This window comes from Canis lupus, chromosome 21, assembly GCF_003254725.2.
Source record: "Canis lupus dingo isolate Sandy chromosome 21, ASM325472v2, whole genome shotgun sequence".
NCBI lineage: Eukaryota > Metazoa > Chordata > Mammalia > Carnivora > Canidae > Canis > Canis lupus.
This window is the reverse complement of record NC_064263.1, coordinates 31,027,648-31,050,771: the sequence shown is the minus strand read 5'-3', so window position 1 is coordinate 31,050,771 and position 23,124 is coordinate 31,027,648. Positions and strand designations below refer to the sequence as shown.

Genomic DNA, 23,124 nt, shown 5'->3' with positions numbered 1-23,124 from the left:
TGATTTAGTATCTTTCTTAGGCTCAGGCTGCAATCCTAGGGGTGGGGAGCCTCTTCCCCCTCTCTCTAACTGCCGCTCTCCCTGATTCTGGCCTCTATGTAAAATAAATTAATAAAATCATTTAAAAATGTAAAGAGACTGGACTTGAGCCAATACGTTTCCTACACTCATATTCTTTCAGGAAATACTTATTGAGAATCTAATTTGCGGCAGATAGTGTACTAGCAGTTGGATTATATTAGTAAACACAATCAGAATAGGACACTATATTTTTTAAGATTTTATTTATTTATTTATTGTTTGTTTGTTTGTTTGTTTGAGAGAGAGAGAAAGCATGAAACAGGGGAGAGGGCAAGGATGGAGAGAGAGGAGAGCAGAGCGGAGAAGAAGCGCACTCCCTGCTGACCAGGGAGCCTGACACCAGGCTCCATCCAAAGACCCCCAGATCATGATCTGAGCTGATGGCACACGCTTAACCAACTGAGCCCCTCAAGACCCTCAGATGAGGACTGACATAATGCCCACAGAAGCAGTCCATATGCTAAGCTATTGTATGTCTGAACTCAACATTCTGTGCTCTACAACTACTTAGAATATGGTGTTATGCAGATTATGAATTACACTGGTCAGGCTGAAATCTATCGGTAGTCAAGACATTAGCGAGGGGATTTGGTTTCACAGGCCATGTGTAATGGCCATATGTCAGTTTTTGGCTTCTGGTCATTTGAGTTGCCTTTCCACATTTATGGTCTTTTGTGTGTCTTGGGCTAGTTAGAGCCTGTCTCCCTCCTTAGAAGCTGAATACACCTGAAATTCAGTTTCTTGTCTTCACTGCGGCAGTAGTTAGCTAGCAAGGTGGAGTCATTCAGAAATTCCCAGTGTATATTCTGAATTAAGCTCTAGTGACATGAAAAAGCAAGGAAAACAAGCTGTTTCTTTTGTTTTTTAAAAATAAATGTATTTTTTTAGATCAGGTTTAGGCTTATAGAAAAACTGAGAAGTACCCTGAGTGTTCATATGCCACTTTCCTTTATTACTGACATCTTACATTATTATTATTATAGTATTTGTCACAATTAAGAAAATCAACATTGATATCCCATGATTTTAAGATTTATTTATTTATTTATTTATTTATTTATTTATTTATTTATTTATTTGAGAGAGAGACAGCAGGGGGAAGTGCCTAGGGGGAGGGAGAGAGAGAATCCCAAGTATCCTTCATGCTGAGTATGGAGCCCCAAATGTGGGAATAATCCTACCTCCCCAACATCTCAAAATCACGACCTGAGCTGAAACCAAGAGGAAGACACCCAAATGACTAAGCCACCAAGCCCTCTCCCATACTGATACAGTATTAACCAAAATTCATACTTCATTTGGATTTCTTTCTTTCCTTTAAAGAGTTGATCTATTCATTTGAGAGAGATTACAGGAGTGGGGGGAGGGGTAGAGGGAGAAGCAGACTCCCCCCTGAGTAGGGAGACCCACGTGAGGTTTGGTCTCAGACCCCGAGATCATGACCTGAGCCAAAGGCAGATGCTTAACTGACTGAGCCACTCAGGTGCCCCCGTTCTTTTCTTTTCTCCTCTTTTCCCTTATATGCCTTTTCTGATCCAGGATCCCACACAGGATGCCATATTACATTTACTGGTCATGTCTCCTTAAGCTCCTCTTGGTTGTGACAGGTTCTCAGACTTCTGTTTTGTTGACTGTTCCAGTTTTAAGGATCACTGGTCACATATTTTATAGGAAGATGACCTGTTAGAATTTGTCTGGTGTTTTTCTCGAATTAGACTGAGGTTATGGGTTTAGGAGAGGGAGGTCACAAAGATAAAGTATTATCTCCATCACATCATCTCAAGGGCACATACTACCCACATGATCACTACTGCTGTTCACCTGGATCACCTGACTGACCTACTGTTGGTCAGCATACACTTTTCTTAGTCTTTTTCTTTCAGGGGCAGAGGAAGCACCAACAGCCCAATTTCCAGCCTCAGTGAAGCAGCGGCTCCAGCAGCAGGGCCTGGGCTGATGGTGTTGGCAGAGCGATGTGCGCCATCTAGTGCTGAGTGGCAGCGATGCTGTCATCACACCCATTCTATCTGATTGTGGCCTGTGGTTCTGGCTGCAGGACCAGAATGACCACTTTCAACATTTTTCCTTTTAGCTTAAATCAAACATAGTCAATATCTCTTGCTTACAACTAAGAACCCTTCTCTATACGTTATCTTTATTATTATTTTTTTGGTGTATACAGGAAATGTTTTCTTTAGAAGCTTTCTGGCAGTTTATTCCCTCTCTCCTTCCATAGCAGGAGAGGGAGCATGCGTTGGGGAGCTTGTTTTGTTTTGTCTTGTTTTGTTTTGAGAGAGATGGTAGCTTTAATTAGTAGTGTGAAAAGCCCCACCGGTATCTATTTTGATGGAATGAATGGGAGCATAACTCTCAGCATTTCGGTTATCCCCTACTGTATAATAAACCGTCTCGGAAATTAGTGCCTGAAAACTGTAACCATTTTATTTTGCTCAGGATTCTGTGGTTTCAGAATTTGAGGTGGCGATGGCAACTCTTGGTAATGGCAATATGAAAGATACGACCATGGCATGGATGGCTGAGATCATCCGAGGAATTCTGAGAAGGCAGAATAATAGAATATTTCATTTTATGTGAAGACTAGAAAACTTAAGATCTATAAATAGTAGTGTGCCATGGGATGACAGTGACCCAAGGGTTAAAGTCTTCAAAGTAAAGAGGGAAGTGACCTAGGAATTTAAAAATTTTATAAACTCATAATCCCACTTTCTCAGCCATACCTTCTTTCTTCTTCATGGCAAGAATTCTCTAAATTAGTGTTGAAATTTTCTGTTTACATTTCCTTATTTTCCCTCCCATTAGTGAAATAGATCTCATTTAGATCATCATGGGCAGCCAGATCAGCAACTTCACCTATTAGTGCTTTCTCCTGTCTATGTCACTTCAAGTATCAGATGCTGTTACTATAAAAGTTTTCTCTGATCCTCACACCCCAGACTAGCATCTGTCTATTGTGGTCCAGCTCCAGTAATTTTAAAAGGGCAGTAGTGATTGCAAAAATTTGTATTGAAATACATAACACATCGGTGTCTGTTCTGGGTATATTGGATACAAATAGAGTCAGATAAGAGAAAATATAAAAAGAGCTCAATAATGGTTTTAAAATGAATGCATGGGCAAGATGGAGGAAGAGTAGGGTCCCCACGTCACCTGTCCCCACCAAATTATCTAGATAACCTTCAAATCATCCTGAAAATCTACGAATTCGGTCTGAGATTTATTTTGTTTTATTTTTTTCGGCCTGAGATTTAAAGAGAGAACAGCTGGAATGCTACAGTGAGAAGAGTTCACACTTCTACCAAGGTAGGAAGCCGGGGGTGGGGTGGGGGGGGAGAAATAAGGAAACAAAAGGCCTCCAAGGGGGAGGACCCCCGCGAGGAGCCGGGCTGAGGCTGGGCAGTGTCCCCAGGACAGGAAAGCCCCGTCCCGGAGAAGCAGGAGCTGCACCAACCTTCCCGTGTGGAAAGGCTCTTGCAGGGAGTTAGAGCAGGACCCCAGGAGGGCGGGGATGCCCTCGGGCTCCCTGGGACAATAACAGACACCTGCGCCCCGGGAGAGTGCGCCGAGCTCCCTAAAGGGCTGCAGCGCGCAGGCTGGACCCGGAGCAGCTCGGAGGGGCTCGGGCCGCGGCTCTGCGGAGGGGGCTGCGGGGCAGGAGCGCAAATCCAACAGCGCAGACCCGGAGCACAGGGCGCCGGGACACAGCCCAGGATCTGGCCTCCCCCGGGACAGGCAGAGGCCGGGAGGGCCCAGGACAGCGAGGACGCTCCTGCCCCAGCTGAGCAGATCAGCGGCCCCGCCCCGGAGCCTCCAGGCCCTGCAGACGGAGAGCTCTAGAGTTACTGCGGGGGCTGACTCCAGGGCTCCAGAGCTGGCCCCGCCACTGCGGTTGTTCCTCCTGGGGCCTCACGGGGTAAACAGCCCCCACTGAGCCCTGCACCAGGCAGGGGCACAGCAGCTCCCTCAAGTGCTAACACCTGAAAATCAGCACAACAGGCCCCTCCCCCAGAAGACCAGCTAGACAGACAAGTTCCAGGGAAGTCAAGGGACTTAAAGTATACAGAATCAGAAGATACTCTCCTTGTGTGCTTATTTACTCTTTTTCTTTTTGATTTGTATGCCTCCCCCTTTTTTCTTTTTTCTCTTTCTGCTTCCTTTTTTCTTTTTTTCTTTCCTTCTTTCTCTTTCTCCTTTTCCTTTTTTAAAATTTTTTTATAATAAACTTATTTTTTATTGGTGTTCAATTTGCCAACATACAGAATAACACCCAGTGCTCATCCCGTGAAGTGCCCCCCTCAGTGCCCGTCACCCACTCACCCCCACCCCCCGCCCTCCTCCCCTTCCACCACCCCTAGTTCGTTTCACAGAGTTAGGAGTCTTTATGTTCTGTCTCCCTTTCTGATATTTCCTACCCATTTCTTCTCCCTTCCCTTCTATTCCCTTTCACTATTATTTATATTCCCCACATGAATGAGAACATAAAATGTTTGTCCTACTCCGATTGATTACTTCACTCAGCATAATACCCTCCAGTTCCATCCACGTTGAAGCAAATGGTGGGTATTTGTCGTTTCTAATGGCTCAGTAATATTCCATTGTATACATAGACCACAGCTTCTTTATCAATTCATCTTTCGATGGACACCGAGGCCCCTTCCACAGTTTGGCTATTGTGGACATTGCTGCTATAAACATCGGGGTGCAGGTGTCCTGGCGTTTCATTGCATCTGAATCTTTGGGGTAAATCCCCAGCAGTGCAATTGCTGGGTCGTAGGGCAGGTCTATTTTTAACTCTTTGAGGAACCTCCACACAGTTTTCCAGAGTGGCTGCACCAGTTCACATTCCCACCAACAGTGTAAGAGGGTTCCCTTTTCTCCACATCCTCTCCAACATTTGTGGTTTCCTGTCTTGATAATTTTCCCCATTCTCACTGGTGTGAGGTGGTATCTCATTGTGGTTTTGGTTTGTATTTCCCTGGTGGCCAGTGATGCAGAGCATTTTCTCATGTGCATGTTGGCCATGTCTATGTCTTCCTCTGTGAGATTTCTCTTCATGTCTTTTGCCCATTTCATGATTGGATTGTTTGTTTCTTTGGTGTTGAGTTTAAGAAGTTCTTATAGATCTTGGAAACTAGCCCTTTATCTGATACGTCATTTGCAAATCTCTTCTCCCATTCTGTAGGTTGTCTTTTAGTTTTGTTGACTGTATCCTTTGCTGTGCAAAAGCTTTTTATCTTGATTAAGTCCCAATAGTTCATGTTTGTTTTTGTTTCTTTTGCCTTCATGTATGTATCTTGCAAGAAGTTACTGTGGCCGAGTTCTCCTCTAGGATTTTGATGGAATCTTGTCTCACATTTAGATCTTTCATCCATTTTGAGTTTATCTTTGTGTATGGTGAAAGAGAGTGGTCTAGTTTCATTCTTCTGCATGTGGATGTCCAATTTTCCCAGCACCATTTATTGAAGAGACTGTCTTTCTTCCAGTGGATAGTCTTTCCTCCTTTATCAAATATTAGTTGACCATAAAGTTCAGGGTCCACTTCTGGGTTCTCTTTTCTGTTCCATTGATCTATGTGTCTGTTTTTGTGCCAGTTCCACACTGTCTTGATGACCACAGCTTTGTAGTACAACCTGAAATCTGGCATTGTGATGCCCCCAGATATGGTTTTCTTTTATAAAATTCCCCTGGCTATTCGAGGTCTTTTCTGATTCCACACAAATCTTAAAATAATTTGTTCTCTCTGAAGAAAGTCCATGGTATTTTGATAGGGATTGCATTAAACATGTAAATTGCCCTGGGTAACATTGACATTTTCACAATATTAATTCTGCCAATCCATGAGCATGGAATATTTTTCCATTTCTTTGTGTCTTCCTCAATTTCTTTCACAAGTGTTTAATAGTTTTGAGGGTATAGATCCTTTACCTCTTTGGTTAGGTTTATTCCTAGGTATCTTATGCTTTTGGGTGCAATTGTACATGGGATTGATTCCTTCATTTCTCTTTCTTCAGTCTCATTGTTAGTGTATAGAAATGCCATTGATTTCTGGGCATTGATTTTGTATCCTGCCATGCTACCAAATTGCTGTATGAGTTCTAGCAATCTTGGGGTGGAGACATTTGGGTTTTCTATATAGAGTATCATGGCATCGGTGAAGAGGGAGAGTTTGACTTCTTCTTTGCCAATTTGAATGCCTTTAATGTCTTTTTGTTGTCTGATTGCTGAGGCTAGGACTTCCAGTACTATGGTGAATAGCAGTGGTGAGAGTGGACATCCCTGTCTTGTTCCTGATCTTAGGGGAAAGTCTACCAGTGCTTCCCCATGAGAGAATGATATTTGCTGTGGGCTTTTCCTAGATGGCTTTTAAGATGCTGAGGAATGTTCCCTCTATCCCTACACTCTGAAGAGTTTTGATCAGGAATGGATGCTGTATTTTGTCAAATGCTTTCTCTGCATCTAATGAGAGGATCCTATGGTTCTTGGTTTTTCTCTTGCTGATATGATGAATCACATTGATTGTTTTACGAGTGTTGAACCAGCCTTGTGTCCCGGGATAAATCCTACTTGGTCATGGTGAATAATTTTCTTAATGTACTGTTGGATCCTATTGGCTAGTATCTTGTTGAGAATTTTTGCATCCATGTTCATCAGGGATATTGGTCTATAATTCTCCTTTTTGGTGGGGTCTTTGTCTGGTTTTGGAATTAAGGTGATGCTGGCCTCATAGAACGAATTTGGAAGTACTCCATCTCTTTCGATCTTTCCAAACAGCTTTAGGAGAATAGGTATGGTTTCTTCTTTAAACGTTTGATAGAATTCCTCTGGGAAGCCATCTGGCCCTGGACTTTTGTGTCTTGGGAGGTTTTTGATGACTGCTTCAATTTCCACCCTGCTTATTGGCCTGTTCAGGTTTTCTATTTCTTCCTGTTCCAGTTTTGGTAGTTTGTGGCTTTCCAGGAATGCAGTCCATTTCTTCTAGATTGCCTAATTTATTGGTGTATAACTGTTCATAATTTTTTTTATTGTTCATTTTTGTATTTTTTTAATTTATTTTTTATTGGTGTTCAATTTACTAACATACAGAATAACCCCCAGTGCCCGTCACCCATTCACTCCCACCCCCCGCCCTCCTCCCCTTCTACCACCCCTAGTTCGTTTCCCAGAGTTTCGTTCTGTCTCCCTTTCTGATATTTCCCACACATTTCTTCTCCCTTCCCTTATATTCCCTTTCACTATTATTTATATTCCCCACATGAATGAGAACATATAATGTTTGTCCTTCTCTGACTGACTTACTTCACTCAGCATAATACTCTCCAGTTCCATCCACGTTGAAGCAAATGGTGGGTATTTGTCATTTCTAATGGCTGAGTAATATTCCATTGTATACATAAACCACATCTTCTGTATCCATTTATCTTTCGTTGGACACCGAGGCTCCTTCCACAGTTTGGCTATTGTGGCCATTGCTGCTATAAACATTGGGGTGCAGGTGTCCCGGCGTTTCATTGCATCTGAATCTTTGGGGTAAATCCCCAACAGTGCAATTGCTGGGTCATAGGGCAGGTATATTTTTAATTCTTTGAGGAACCTCCACAGTTTTCCACAGTGGCTGCACCAGTTCACATTCCCACCAACAGTGTAAGAGGGTTCCTTTTTCTCCGCATCCTCTCCAACATTTGTGGTTTCCTGCCTTGTTAATTTTCCCCATTCTCACTGGTGTGAGGTGGTATCTCATTGTGGTTTTGATTTGTATTTCCCTGATGGCAAGTGATGCAGAGCATTTTCTCATATGTATGTTGGCCATGTCTATGTCTTCGTCTGTGAGATTTCTGTTCATGTCTTTTGCCCATTTCATGATTGGATTGTTTGTTTCTTTGGTGCTGAGCTTAAGAAGTTCTTTATAGATCTTGGAAACTAGCCCTTTATCTGATACGTCATTTGCAAATCTCTTCTCCCATTCTGTAGGTTGTCTTTTAGTTTTGTTGACTGTATCCTTTGCTGTGCAAAAGCTTCTTATCTTGATGAAGTCCCAATAGTTCATTTTTGCTTTTGTTTCTTTTGCCTTCGTGGATGTATCTTGCAAGAAGTTACTGTGCCTGAGTTCTAAATGGTGTTGCCTGTGTTCTTCCCTAGGATTTTGATGGAATCTTGTCTCACATTTAGATCTTTCATCCATTTTGAGTTTATCTTTGTGTATGGTGAAAGAGAGTGGTCTAGTTTCATTCTTCTGCATGTGGATGTCCAATTTTCTCAGCACCATTTATTGAAGAGACTGTCTTTCTTAGAATGGATAGTCTTTCCTCCTTTATCGAATATTAGTTGACCATAAAGTTCAGGGTCCACTTCTGGGTTCTCTATTCTGTTCCACTGATCTATGTGTCTGTTTTTGTGCCAGTAGCACACTGTCTTGGTTACCACAGCTTTGTAGTACAACCTGAAATCTGGCATTGTCATGCCCCCAGATATGGTTTTCTTTTATAAAATTCCCCTGGCTATTCGGGGTCTTTTCTGATTCCACACAAATCTTAAAAAAATTTGTTCTAACTCTCTGAAGAAAGTCCATGGTATTTTGATAGGGATTGCCTTAAACGTGTAAATTGCCCTGGGTAACATTGACATTTTCACAATATTAATTCTGCCAATCCATGAGCATGGCATATTTTTCCATCTCTTTGTGTCTTCCTCAATTTCTTTCAGAAGTGTTCAATAGTTTTGAGGGTATAGATCCTTTACAACTTTGGTTAGGTTTATTCCTAGGTATCTTATGCTTTTGGGTGCAATTGTACATGGGATTGATTCCTTCATTTCTCTTTCTTCAGTCTCATTGTTAGTGTATAGAAATGCCACTGATTTCTGGGCATTGATTTTTGTATCCTGCCATACTACCGAATTGCTGTATGAGTTCTAGCAACCTTGGGGTGGAGACTTTTGAGTTTTCTATGTAGAGTATCATGTCATCGGCGAAGAGGGAGAGTTTGACTTCTTCTTTGCCAATTTGAATGCCTTTAATGTCTTTTTGTTGTCTGATTGCTGAGGCTAGGACTTCCAGTACTATGGTGAATAGCAGTGGTGAGAGTGGACATCCCTGTCTTGTTCCTGATCTTAGGGGAAAGTCTACCAGTGCTTCCGCATAGAGAATGATATTTGCTGTGGGCTTTTCCTAGATGGCTTTTAAGATGTTGAGGAATGTTCCCTCTATCCCTACACTCTGAAGAGTTTTGATCAGGAATGGATGCTGTATTTTGTCAAATGCTTTCTCTGCATCTAATGAGAGGATCCTATGGTTCTTGGTTTTTCTCTTGCTGATATGATGAATCACATTGATTGTTTTACGGGTGTTGAACCAGCCTTGTGTCCCGGGATAAATCCTACTTGGTCATGGTGACTAATTTTCTTAATGTACTGTTGGATCCTATTGGCAAGTATCTTGTTGAGAATTTTTGCATCCATGTTCATCAGGGATATTGATCTGTAATTCTCCTTTTTGGTGGGGTCTTTGTCTGGTTTTGGAATTAAGGTGATGCTGGCCTCATAGACTGAATTTGGAAGTACTCCATCTCTTTCTATCTTTCCAAACAGCTTTAGGAGAATAGGTATGGTTTCTTCTTTAAACGTTTGATAAAATTCCTCTGGGAAGCCATCTGGCCCTGGACTCTTGTGTCTTGGGAGGTTTTTGATGACTGCTTCAATTTCCTCCCTGCTTATTGGCCTGTTCAGGTTTTCTATTTCTTCCTGTTTCAGTTTTAGTAGTTTGTGGCTTTCCAGGAATGCGTCCATTTCTTCTAGATTGCCTAATTTATTGGCGTATAGCTGTTCATAGTTTGTTTTTAAAATCGTTTGTATTTCCTTGGTGTTGGTAGTGATCTCTCCTTTCTCATTCATGATTTTATTAATTTGAGTCTTCTCTCTCTTCTTTTTAATAAGGCTGGCTAATGGTTTATCTATCTTATTAATTCTTTCAAAGAACCAACTCCTGGTTCTGTTGATCTGTTCCACAGTTCTTCTGGTCTCGATTTCGTTGAGTTCTGCTCGAATCTTTATAACTCCCTTCTTCTCCTGGGTGTAGGATCTATTTGCTGTTTTTTCTCTAGCTCCTTTATGTGTAAGGTTAGCTTTTGTATTTGAGTTCTTTCCAGTTTTTGAATGGATGCTTGTATTGCGAAGTATTTCCCCCTTAGGACTGCTTTTGCTGCATCCCAAAGATTTTGAACAGTTATCTTCATTCTCATTAGTTTCCATGAATCTTTTTAATTCTTCCTTAATTTCCTGGTTGACCCTTTCATCTTTTAGCAGGATGGTCCTTAAGCTCCACGTGTTTGAGGTCCTTCCAAACTTCTTGTTGTGATTTAGTTCTAATTTCAAGGCATTATGGTCTGAGAATATGCAGGGATGGATGATCCCAATCTTTTGGTATCGGTTCAGACCCGATTTGTGACCCAGTATGTGGTCTATTCCGGAGAAAGTTCCATGTGCACTTGAGAAGAATGTGTATTCAGTTGAGTTTGGATGTAAAGTTCTGTAGATATCTGTGAAATCCATCTGGTCCAGTGTATATTTTAAAGCTCTTGTTTCTTTGGAGATGTTGTGCTTAGAAGACCTGTCGAGTATAGAAAGAGTTAGATTGAAGTCACCAAGTATAAGTGTATTATTTTCTAAGTATTTCTTCACTTTGGTTATTAAGTGATTGATATATTTGGTGGCTCCCACATTGGGGGCATATATATTGAGGATTGTTAAGTCCTCTTGTTGGATAGATCCTTTAAGTATGAGATAATGTCCCTCTTCATCTCTCACTACAGTCTTTGGGTTAAATTTTAGTTTATCTGATATAAGGATGGCTACCCCTGCTTTCTTTTGAGGACCATTAGAATGGTAAATGGTTCTCCAACCTTTTATTTTCAGGCTGTAGGTGTCCTTCTGTCTAAAATGAGTCTCTTGTAGACAGCAAATAGATGGGTCCTGCTTTCTTATCCAGTCTGAAACCGCTGCGCCTTTTGATGGGGTCATTAAGCCTGTTCACGTTCAGAGTTACTATTGACAGATATGAGTTTAGTGTCATCATGATAACTATTCAGTCCTTGTTTTTGTGGATTGTTCCACTGAACTTCTTCTTAAAGGGGAATTTTAAGAGTCCCCCTTAAAATTTCTTGCAGAGCTGGTTTGGAGGTCACATATTCTTTCAGTTCCTGCCTGTCTTGGAAGCTCTTTATCTCTCCTTCCATTTTGAATGAGAGCCTTGCTGGATAAAGTATTCTTGGTTGCATGTTCTTCTCATTTAGGGCCCTGAATATATCCTGCCAGCCCTTTCTGGCCTGCCAGGTCTCTGTGGAGAGGTCTGCTGTTACCCTAACACTCCTCCCCATAAAAGTCAGGGATTTCTTGTCTCTTGCTGCTTTAAGGATCTTCTCTTTATCTTTGGAATTTGCAAACTTAACTATTAAATATCGAGGCGTTGAACGGTTTTTATTGATTTTGAGGGGGGGATCTCTCTATTTCCTGGATCTGAATGCCTGTTTCCCTTTCCAGATTAGGAAAGTTTTCAGCTATGATTTGTTCAAATACATATTCTGGATTTATGTCCCGTTCGGCGCCCTCGGGAACCCCAATTAAACGTAGATTTTTCTTCCTCAGGCTTTCGTTTATTTCCCTTAATCTATCTTCATGGTCATAATTGTTTGTCTCTTTTTTCCTCAGTTTCCCTCTTTGCTATCAACTTGTCTTCTATGTCACTCAGTCGTTCTTACACCTCGTTAACCCTCGTCGTTAGGACTTCTAGTTTGGATTGCATCTCATTCAATTGATTTTTAATTTCTGCCTGATTGGATCTAAATTCTGCAGTCATGAAGTCTCTTGATTCCTTTATGCTTTTTTCTAGAGCCACCAGTAGCTGTATAATAGTGCTTCTGAATTGGCTTTCTGACATTGAATTGTAATCCAGATTTTGTAACTCTGTGGGAGAGAGGACTGTTTCTGATTCTTTCTTTTGAGGTGAGGTTTTCCTTCTAGTCATTTTGCTCAGTGCAGAGTGGCCAAAAATAGGTTGTATTGGGAAAAGGTGAATAAGAGAGGAGAGAAAGAAGGAAAGAAAAGAGTAAAAAGAAAAGAGAAAAAGAAAAAAGAAAAAAGGAAGAAAAAAAAGAGAAGAGAAAGAGAAAGAAAAAAGGGTGGGGGAAGCAAACAGAAATCAAAAAGCAAAACAAACAAAACAAAACAAAACAAAAAAAAAACCACGGGGGTGTATCTTTTGCTTTTGCATACTTTAAGTCCCCTGACTTCCCCTGGAACTTGTCGGTCTAGCTGGTCTTCTGGGGGAGGGGCCTGCTGTGCTGATTTTCAGGTGTTAGCGCTTGGGGGAGCTGCTCTGCCCGCTGCCTGGTGCAGGGCTCAGTGGGGGTTGTTTACCCGGTGAGGCCCCAGGAGGAACAACCGCAGTGGCGGGGCCAGCTCTGGAGCCCTGGAGTCAGCTCCCGCAGTAACTCCGGAGCTCTCCATCTGCAGGGTCTGGAGGCTCTGGGGCGGGGCCGCTGATCTGCTCAGCTCAGGGCAGGAGCGTCATTGCTGTCCTGGGCCCTCCTGGCCTTTGCCTGTCCCGTGGGGAGGCCGGATCTTGGGCTGTGTCCCGGCGCCCTGTGCTCCCGCTCTGTGCTGTTGGATTCGTGCTCCCGCCCCGCAGCCCCCTCCACGGAGCCGCCGCCTGAGCCCCTCCGAACTGCTCTGGGTCCAGCCCTGCGCGCTGCAGCCCTTCAGGGAGCTCGTCAACTTCATTTTTGTTTTTCAAAATCTCCCCTTCCCAGTGCCATTTATAGATTATGACATTGTTAAAGCCTTCTGGGCTAGTTCTGCTATGAGGATATTGGAATTTGTGTGGATTTTACTAAATAGCTGTACACATATTGTTACAAAATGACTGTGCATACTGTTACCACTATTACCAGGTATAAACCTGAACCACTAACTGTTCAAAATACTACATATTTAATTATAACATATGCTTCAATATGTGAAACCGGCCTCAAACTTAATTTGACCTCTTGAAACCGGCCTCAAACTTAATTTGACCTCTTAAAATACAGCTATTTTTTCTTTGCTTAGAAATAGAGACATCACTTAATATACTAATTATTGTTCCATTTTGATTAAAGAGTAAAATTGTAAAAGTAAAACACCAAAAAAAAGGAAAAACAAGTCAAAATTCCTGTGCTATCTGGACAGGGTCAGACGACATAATAGCTAAGAGACTATGAAAGAAATGAAAGAAAACAGGTAGAATTTACATTATCAAATGAAAAGCTTTTGTGAAATAATATATCACGAATAAAATTAAGATAAACTACAAACTGAGGAAAATATTTGAGATGTCAGACCAAAGTTAATGTCTTTATTACATTATTATTACATATAAGACCCCACAAAGATTGTTGAGCCCAAAAAATAATGGGCTAAAAGCATGAACTACTCACACAGAGGAACTGTGAATAGCTGCTAAATATAAGAAGAATATTTGATATTATTATAACTAATTAAGGACAACTACAACAATGAAAGACACATTTTCCCCCTGGGAAATTAACTAGGATTTTAACAAAACAATCACATCACAAAATAGTAACCTTGTATTTTATTGAAAATTTAACACATGCCAGGCATGAAGCTTTTATATAATTACATTGTTCCAATGACATTATAAGTTAGACATTATTAATCTCACTCTGCAGACAAAAAAAAATTGAGGCACAGAAAAGTTCTGTTACCTTCCCCCAATCATACAAATAATAAATGTCAGAATTTACTTTAAAATGAAGTATCAGAAAAAAAGACAGTTTTGTACAATGCAAGTGGGTAGGAAAATCAGTCTAACCTGTCTGGAAAATAACCTTGTCAAATATATCTTAAACTTTAAATATTTGTATATTTTGTTCTCAATTTTTCTAAATAGTATGGAGAGGGAAAGATTCCCTTTTTTACTAATCTTTTCTTCCCCATGAGGAAAAATCTGATCTGTGACATTTTAGGATGTAGGTTGGTCCCTATTTACTACTGACTAGGGTTACTGGGCTTTAAAAGGTCCTGCATGTTCTATTTCCTCACTTCTTCATGGAACTAGACTGATACATTGGACCATGTCCCACTCAAGCTGCAAGGGAGGTTGAAGATTTTGAAAGACTTTATAGTAGACCACCTCAACTGAGGCTTATCAGAGTTCTGAACTTCAGTGACAATAGGGACCAGTGCCATTAATAAAAAGCAGTCTGTTATTTTTCATATTTCTTGTTTCTTTTGTAGGACTCTAAGGAGAGGAATGACCAGGACTAGAATATTAGGAGTTTCTGAGTCCCTAGGCCTAGTATCATATAATATTCTCTTTTAAAAAATTTTTTTCATATAATATTCTCAAATATTATCCCAATTTAGAAATCTAATTACAGGAATCTATTCTAGATAACTACTTTAAATTGCAGAAAAATATTTGCAAGAGAATATGTTCATCATGTTAAATAATAATGGTTAAAAATTGATAGACAAATGGAATATAATAAAGAATCAGAAATAAACCTACACAAGGCTGGGTTTCTGTGGCGAGGGTGCCAATAATACACAATGAGGAAATGGCAGTCTCTCCAATAAATGGTGTCAGGAAAACTGGATATCCACATTGAAAACAATGAAATTGGACCTGTATCTCACGTCATATACAACTATCAACCCCGGATGAAAGACTTAACATAATACCTGAAGTATGACTCCATGAAGGCAACATAGGAAATACATCTGGGCCCTAGATTTGGTGGTAATTTTGGTTTTGACACTTAAAGCACCCGCAAGAAAAGCAAAAACTAGAAAAGTGAGATTAAAAAAAAAACTAACTAAAAATATTCTGCTTTTAGTTCCTTCTGCAAAGGAAATAATCAACAAAATAAAAAGGCAAACTATGAAATAGGAGCATATTATTACCAACCACATATCTGATAGAGAGCTAACATCTGAAATATACAAGGTACTCATACACCTCAATGACAAAGGGCAAATAATCCAATGTTTTAAATTGACAAGATAAATGAATAACCTTTTTTTTAAGAGAAGACATAAAATTGCCAATAGGTACATGAAAAGTTGTGCATCATCACTAATCATTGTGGAAGTGAAATTAAAACCACAATGAAATATATTATATTACCCCGTTAAAATGGCTATTATAAAAAAGTCTTTTCAAAAACCCAAAAGGTAACTAGTGTTGGGAGAAAGTGGAATTCTGTTCATGTCTTTTGCCCATTTCATGATTGGATTGTTTGTTTCTTTGGTGCAATCCAATCATGAAATGGGCAAAAGACATGAACAGAAATCTCACAGACGAAGACATAGACATGGCCAACACGCACATGAGAAAATGCTCTGCATCACTTGCCATCAGGGAAATACAAACCAAAACCACAATGAGATACCACCTCACACCAGTGAGAATGGGGCAAATTAACAAGGCAGGAATCAACAAATGTTGGAGAGGATGCAGAGAAAAGGGAACCCTCTTACACTGTTGGTGGGAATGTGAACTGGTGCAGCCACTCTGGAAAACTGTGTGGAGGTTCCTCAAGAGTTAAAATAGACCTGCCCTACGACCCAGCAATTGCACTGTTGGGGATTTACCCCAAAGATTCAGATGCAATGAAACGCCGGGACACCTGCACCCCGATGTTTCTAGCAGCAATGTCCACAATAGCCAAACTGTGTAAGGAGCCTCGGTGTCCATCGAAAGATGAATGGATACAGAAGATGTGGTTTATGTATACAATGGAATATTACTCAGCCATTAGAAATGACAAATACCCACCATTTGCTTCAACGTGGATGGAACTGGAGGGTATTATGCTGAGTGAAGTAAGTCAGTCGGAGAAGGACAAACATTATATGTTCTCATTCATGTGGGGAATATAAATAATAGTGAAAGGGAATATAAGGGAAGGGAGAAGAAATGTGTGGGAAATATCAGAAAGGGAGACAGAACGTAAAGACTGCTAACTCTGGGAAACGAACTAGGGGTGAGAGAAGGGGAGGAGGGCGGGGGTGGGAGTGAATGGGTGACGGGCACTGGGGTTTATTCTGTATGTTGGTAAATTGAACACCAATAAAAAATAAATTAAAAAAAAAAGAAAGTGGAGACAAGGAAACCCTCATACATCATTGGTGGAAATGTATATTGGTATAGCTACGACGGAAAATGATTTGGAGGTTTCTTAAAAATTAAGACTAGACCTATCACATAATATAATAATCTCACTTCTAGGTAGATATTCAAGGGAACTGAAATCAGGGTCTCAGAGAAATATGTGAACGCCCATGTTCAGTGCAGCATGATTCATAACAATCAAGACATAGGAACAATTTAAATGTCCATTGACAAATGGATCAAGAAAATGTTGACTGTACACATAATAGAATATTATTCACCTTTAATAAAAAGAAGGAAATTCTTCCACTTGTGACAACATGGATGAACCTGGAGACTTTAGCTAAGTGAAATAAGCCAGACACAGAAGGAAAAATACTACATGATATCACTTATGCAAAATAGTCAAATTCCTAGAAGCAAGATAACAGTACAGTCATAGCCAGGGACTTGGAGAACGAGGCAATTATTAATCAAATTAGGTATTAGTAAAAGGATACTATGTTTCAGTTATGTAAAACGAATAAGTCCTAGAGGTACTGTATAGCATAGTGCATATAGCTATTCAAAGAACCATGTCCACTTTCACAATTATTTTTTTAAAAAAGATTTTATTTATGTATTTGTGACAGAGAGTGAGAGAGAGCATGAGCAAGGAAGTGGGGGAGATGGAGAGGGAGAACCAAATTACCTACAGAGCAAGGAGCTGAAAACCAGGCTCTATCCCAGGACTCAGGATCATGACCTGAGTCAAAGTCACACACTTAACCAATTGAGCCACCTAGGCACCCTTCCCACAATTATTTCTGAAATTCCACAGGTAACAACTGTTCTCAGCACTGTCAGTAATGTAATGTTTGTCACCTTCTTTTTCCCCTCATTTGATCATCTAGCTGTTACCTGAGCGTTACTATTTCCTCTATATCCTACAGATAAAATCAATATCGTTAATAACAATCATGACAATCACCTTCTACTGGTACTTACCACACGTGATTTTGTTATGCCTTAGGGACCAATGTTAATATGTTTCAGAATGTACAGAAAGGACTGAAAAAATAATTTCCAAAATGTTGGGAGTGATCAATTCTGGGTATTTGAATATGAGTGGGTTATTTTCTTCTTTTTTAATGTTTTTGTTTTTTTAATATTGTTCTTTAATAAATCACACTCTATTGTCAATATGGAAAAATATAAACATGAAAAATCTAAACAGCACTTAGTTGAGGATGCTCTAAACTAAAGTTACATTATTGCATCTGATTTCAGTCTTTATAAAGTAACTGCTATAGGACCAGGCCTCTCGCTAAAAGCAAATATAAAACAAAATATGGAACAAGTATATTCCGACATTGCGTAAAAGCTAATTCAGAAAGATTTCCTGTACAGCAAGGCAATACATAAGCTGAGTTCCATGGTCCTACTAACTTTATGCCTAGAGGCATTCTCAGAATCACGGTCCATGGAGCTGAAACTTAAGGAGAGCATGATGGCTTCGCTGAGCTGAGAAGAAAGAGATCCATACTGATGAGTGGCAAAACATTTGGAAACGGTGAAAGAGAGCATCAGAAAGGAAGAAAATGAACAGTAAAGGGGCTTTAGGAATCTGAACAGGTTTTCGCTGTTCATTAAGACAGGCAGGCTGAGGGTAAGACAGGGCATGCCACTCAAAAAGCAATTATTAGGAAGCCCAGGTAAGGCAGCAAGATTTTGGAATTTCAGCCATCTAGAGTGGAAGGGCTTCATTGAAAACTCCTGGCAATGAGTTGCTACCTCTCAGAGGACAGTTCTTAGGAATAAAACTGTGATGAATATTCTAACCCTCTGTATATAAAACGATAGGAATAGAAAAAAATAAATGGCACATGTAAAATGAATAATAAAAAGTACTCAAACAGAAGGCAAGAGAGACGAAAAGAACAAGGAATACATGGGAGAAAATGGAAAGCAAATAACAAGATGGTAGACTTAAACACAATTGTATTCATAATTCCATTAAAAGTAAATGGATAAAAGATTCTAATGAAAAGGAAGAGACCTTAAACTCTCCTTATCCCATGGATACAACTAGATAACACTTACATCATTTAATAACCCAGAAAATGACCTGAAGATTGCAGAACAGACTCCAAACCTCATGTATAAAAGAAGCCACACTGAAGTAGATAGGAAGGGTGAAGACATACTTTGGGAATGAAATGGACTGTGGAAGTGAGGAGGTAGCCACTGGTACAGAGAAGGGCAAAAAACAGTCACACCAGGGAGCTTCCTTGGGAAAGATGAAGCCAATTGTCATTTGGATTTGAAAGGAGTGGGGATCCAATCTTTTGAGTTCTCAGAACCATTAAATTCCAACGACAGCCTAGAATTTAATATATTGGCAAACTTGGCTCTAGGAGAGACCAGGAAGCCCTTGAAGAGATAGCACAACAAACAGCCAGGGAAGATACAGCATGTATGTTGTATCCAGTTGTTTGAAAAAGTGTTGGGGCAGGCAGGTTGGAGAGTTATTTATTCATCTCAAAGCATGCCACAGACAGACAGTCTCCCAGGGAGACCCCTCTAGGAACACAGCAGCTGACAGGTACCATTTTTCCTCTCACTTCCACCATAAACACAGGTCACCTGCAGGAACCTGCACAGTGCTGACACTTACACTCACACATGGCAGTGTGATCATTAGAGTCACACCTGCCTCAGTCTTGGCTCCATGGGAAGCCTCCCCCAGAGTAGCCCGAACCCCACCAACACCACATCTCCTGACCCCCACATTTTGTAGGACCTCAGTTTTGGCAGCTGCAGGTCTCATTTCACAAGGAGACCAGCATATCACTTTGTTATAATGTTCCCACTTGACTGGGGACTAAAGACTGCACACAACACCCAAAGAGAGGCCTCTGCAGACTACTGGACTGAGGGGAGAAGTGGCCAGGACTAACAGCAGGGCATACACAACACAGATAAAGGACACTTTCTGAAGCACCAGGTCCTGAAGAACTGGAGACACTGAACTGCAGGGCAGACACTGCACTGCAGGCTTCATAAAGTCACTACCTTCAAAAGATATAGAGATACAGCTACATTTCTAAAACACAAAACAGACACAGAGAGTAAGCCAAACTGAAAACACAGAGGAATAGGTCCCAAGTGAAAGAACAGGACAAACAACAGCAAGAGATCTAAGCAAAACAGATACTACTTATCTGATAGATACTGAGAATTAAACTAATGATCATAAAGACACTCACTGAACTTGAGAAAAGAATAGAGAACATCAGCGAGAAGCTTAAGAAAAAACCCATCAGAGACAAAGAATACAAAAAATGAAAATAAAAATACATTTGATGGAATAAATAGCAGGCTAGAAGAGAGAGGAATGAATTAATCAGCAATAAAACAGAGTAATGGCAATTAATCAAGATGAGAAAGTGGTAAAAAAAATTATCAAAAAGTGGAATAGACATGGAGAACTTAGTGACTCCATTGAGCCTAATAACAGTTGCACTCTGGAATTCCAGAAGGGGAAGAGAGAGAAAAGAGGGCAGAGCATTTACTGAAGAAGTGATAGCTGAAAACTTACAATATTATGGGAAAGAAACAGAAATCTAGATTCAGGAGACACAGACATCCCCCAATAAAGTCAACTGAAGGAGCTCCACGACAAGAGACATAGTAATTAAAATGGCAAAAGGAAAGAAAAAACAGCAAAAGAAAAGAAGAGGGTTACAGGGAATATCCCATAAGGTTATCAGCATATCAGCAGAAACTTTGCAGGTCATGAGGTAGTGACTGATAAATTCAAAGTACTGAAAGGGAAAAATCTGCAGCTAAGAATACTATATCCAGCAAGGTTATCATTCAGAATAGGAGATAAAGAGTTTCTCACACAAACAGAAACTGAAAGAGTTCAGGATCACTGAACCACTTCTACAAGAAACATTAACCGAGACTGCTTGAGTGGAAAGTAAAGACCATAAGTGAGAATACAAGGAATAGGAAACAGAAAACTAGCACAAATTTAAAAATCTGTAAAAATCATTGTGAAGGGACTCACAAAATGAAAGGCTGTAAAATATGATGCCATATAGCTGAGACGTGTGTGTACACGTGGGGGGCCGATTGGAATAAAGAATGGGTCCACGCAGAAAAAACTGTCAACTTAATATAAACTGGTATTTGCAGGAGATGCTACATACAAATGAAATGGTTACCACAAATCAAAAAACCAGTAATAAGATATGCAAAGAATAAAGAGAAAAGAATCTGAGTGTGTCACTAAAGAAGGCCAACAAACCATGAAAGACGGAAAGAGAAGAAAGGATCAGAGAAAAACTACAAAACAACCACAAAGCGGCCATAAATACATATTTATCAAAAAGTACGTTGAGTGTGAATGGACTAATTACTCTAATGAAAAGACACAGGGGACAGAATGGATTAAAAAAAAAACAACTAGACCCATCTATATGCTGCCTACAAGAGACTCATTTCAGACCTAAAGATACATGAAGATTAGATTGAAAGTGAATAGATAGGAAAACATTAATCATGCAATTGGAAGTTTAAGAGAGCCATGGTAGCAATACTTCTATCAGATAAAATAGTCTTAAAAACAAGAGACCAAGAATGATAGATCTTTGGATAGATCACCCAAACAAAAAATCAGCAAAGAATCAGTGCTTTTCAATGACAGATTGAACCAGACAGATCTCACTGATATATTCAGAACAAACCATCCTAAACCAGAAAATACACATGAGAGTTTGTCAAGAATAAATATTTCTGGGCTCTGGAGATTTTCAATAGGTTGGTGGTGGAACAAAGAAATCTGCCTTTCTAACAAGTATTCTTGATGATTTTGATGTGATTATTTCATGGACCATATTTTGAGAAGCACTCCCCAGAAACACGCTAAAATCAAGTGCAATTATAATCAAAATCCATACACATTTCTGATGGGAAATTTAACAAGATAATTCTGAAGTTTATCCAGAAGAATACATGTGAAACTGTTCACAGTAAATATTTGAAAAAAATGAAATGAAAAGCACTGTGGTAGGGGTGAGGGTGGGAAATTTAACCTACCTGACACATTAAGATATATGGTTAAATCTGATTAATTTATATGTATTGTATTCACTCAAAAACCAAAATGTCAATGAAATAATGTAGACAAGAATCAAAATCAAGAATATAAGGAAATGAATGATACAAGTGTCATCTACCTTAATAGAGACAGGTGTATTACTTAAAAATGGTGTTAGGATATCTGGCTATCTGTTTGGAAACAAAACACTCTTGCAACAATTCTTAATCTCTCCCCAAATCCAGATGGATTAAATATCTCAGTGTAAGACAAAACAAAAGCAAAGACGTCATACTATTACTAGTAGAAAATGTAAGTGAATACTTTCTGTGATCTTTCTGTGGGAAAGGACCTTCTAAGGATGACATGAAAACCATAACCCTTAAGTTAAGGTGGGTATAGTCTATTAAAAAACAATGTAAAATGAGCAGTTAAATAAAGAACATGTATATTTAACATATAAACAACAAATAGGAAACTAGGACATCAAAGAGCTTCTAAAAAGAATAAAAAGAATAGCGATGAAAATGATGCAAACAGGATGTTAAACACACAATTCAAAGAAGAAATGCAAATGCCCCAAGACTGACTCTGTAAAGAATGTTCATCCTCACATAGAGAAACAAAAATAAAATAGCTATTGTATCTCTCACATTAGATTAGCAAAGGTGAAATAGATTGAAATCACCCACTGTATTTTTGAGAATAGGGCAGATATGGAAAATGTAGGCCTGTATCATTTATAAAATCTCTTTGGAAGGCAATCTGAAAGTAGTAAAAATTTACAAAATGGATTTGCCTTTTGTTTCTGAACAATGCTATATTTAGTATTTTACATTTTCAAAATAAGTATGCATAAAACTTTGCTTCAAAGGATATTCATGTATAGGATTGTTACCAGGATAAAACAATTTACAGTCTAACAGTAGGTGCACAAAATAAATTATTTTCCTATACAATATACTATACCATATAGAGAAATGGGTAACAGTAGAGATGTGTGAATTTTACAGACATAGGTTGAATTCTTTCCCTCTATTTCTTAGCTCTTTGGCCTTGGCCAGTTGATTTAGCTCCTGTATGCCTCCTGTTTCCTAGTGTTAAATGGATATAACACCACAAATTCATAGTATGGATGTACAGATTAAATTAAGCACTTAATGGAAACTAGCTCGCACAATGCCTGACAACTACATTGAAAGAAATGGCTGCTGTGATCATGATACACTAACCTTAAGTCATTAAAAGTAAGTAGATCTATATTTTCCATAGAAAGATGTTGTTCAGATTGTTGAGTTAAAAAAATGGGTTGCAAAATAACATGTTTGGGTATGAACAACATATGGGGTTTTGTGTGTGTGTGTGTGTGTGTGTGTGTGTGTGTGTGCGCGCGCGCATGTGCGGGCTGTGTATCTTTTGGTCCCTCTGGAGATAATTCCATTAAAGAATATCCTTACAATGGAATATTACTCAGCCATTGGAAACGACAAATATTCACCATTTGCTTCAATGTGGATGGAACTGGAGGGTATTATGCTGAGTGAAATAAGTCAATCGGAGAAGGACAAACATTATATGGTCTCATTCATTTGGGGAATATAAAAAATAGTGAAAGAGAATAAAGGACAAAGAAAAAAATGAGTGGGAAATATCAGAGAGGGAGACTGAACGTAAGAGACTCCTAACTCTGGGAAATGAAGAAGGGGTGGTGGATAGGGAGGTGGGCAGGGGGTGGGGGTGACTGGGTGACAGGCACTGAGGGGAGCACTTGATG

The 23,124-nt window shown here is 39.7% G+C and overlaps 1 protein-coding gene across 12 annotated transcripts in view; it reads right to left on the bottom strand.

Annotated features, from left to right (window-relative positions):
• The window catches only part of ZNF215 (zinc finger protein 215), a 219,763-nt gene that overhangs the window by 132,075 nt on the left and 64,564 nt on the right, over nucleotides 1–23,124 (bottom strand). The gene's annotated exons all lie outside the window — the stretch shown is intronic.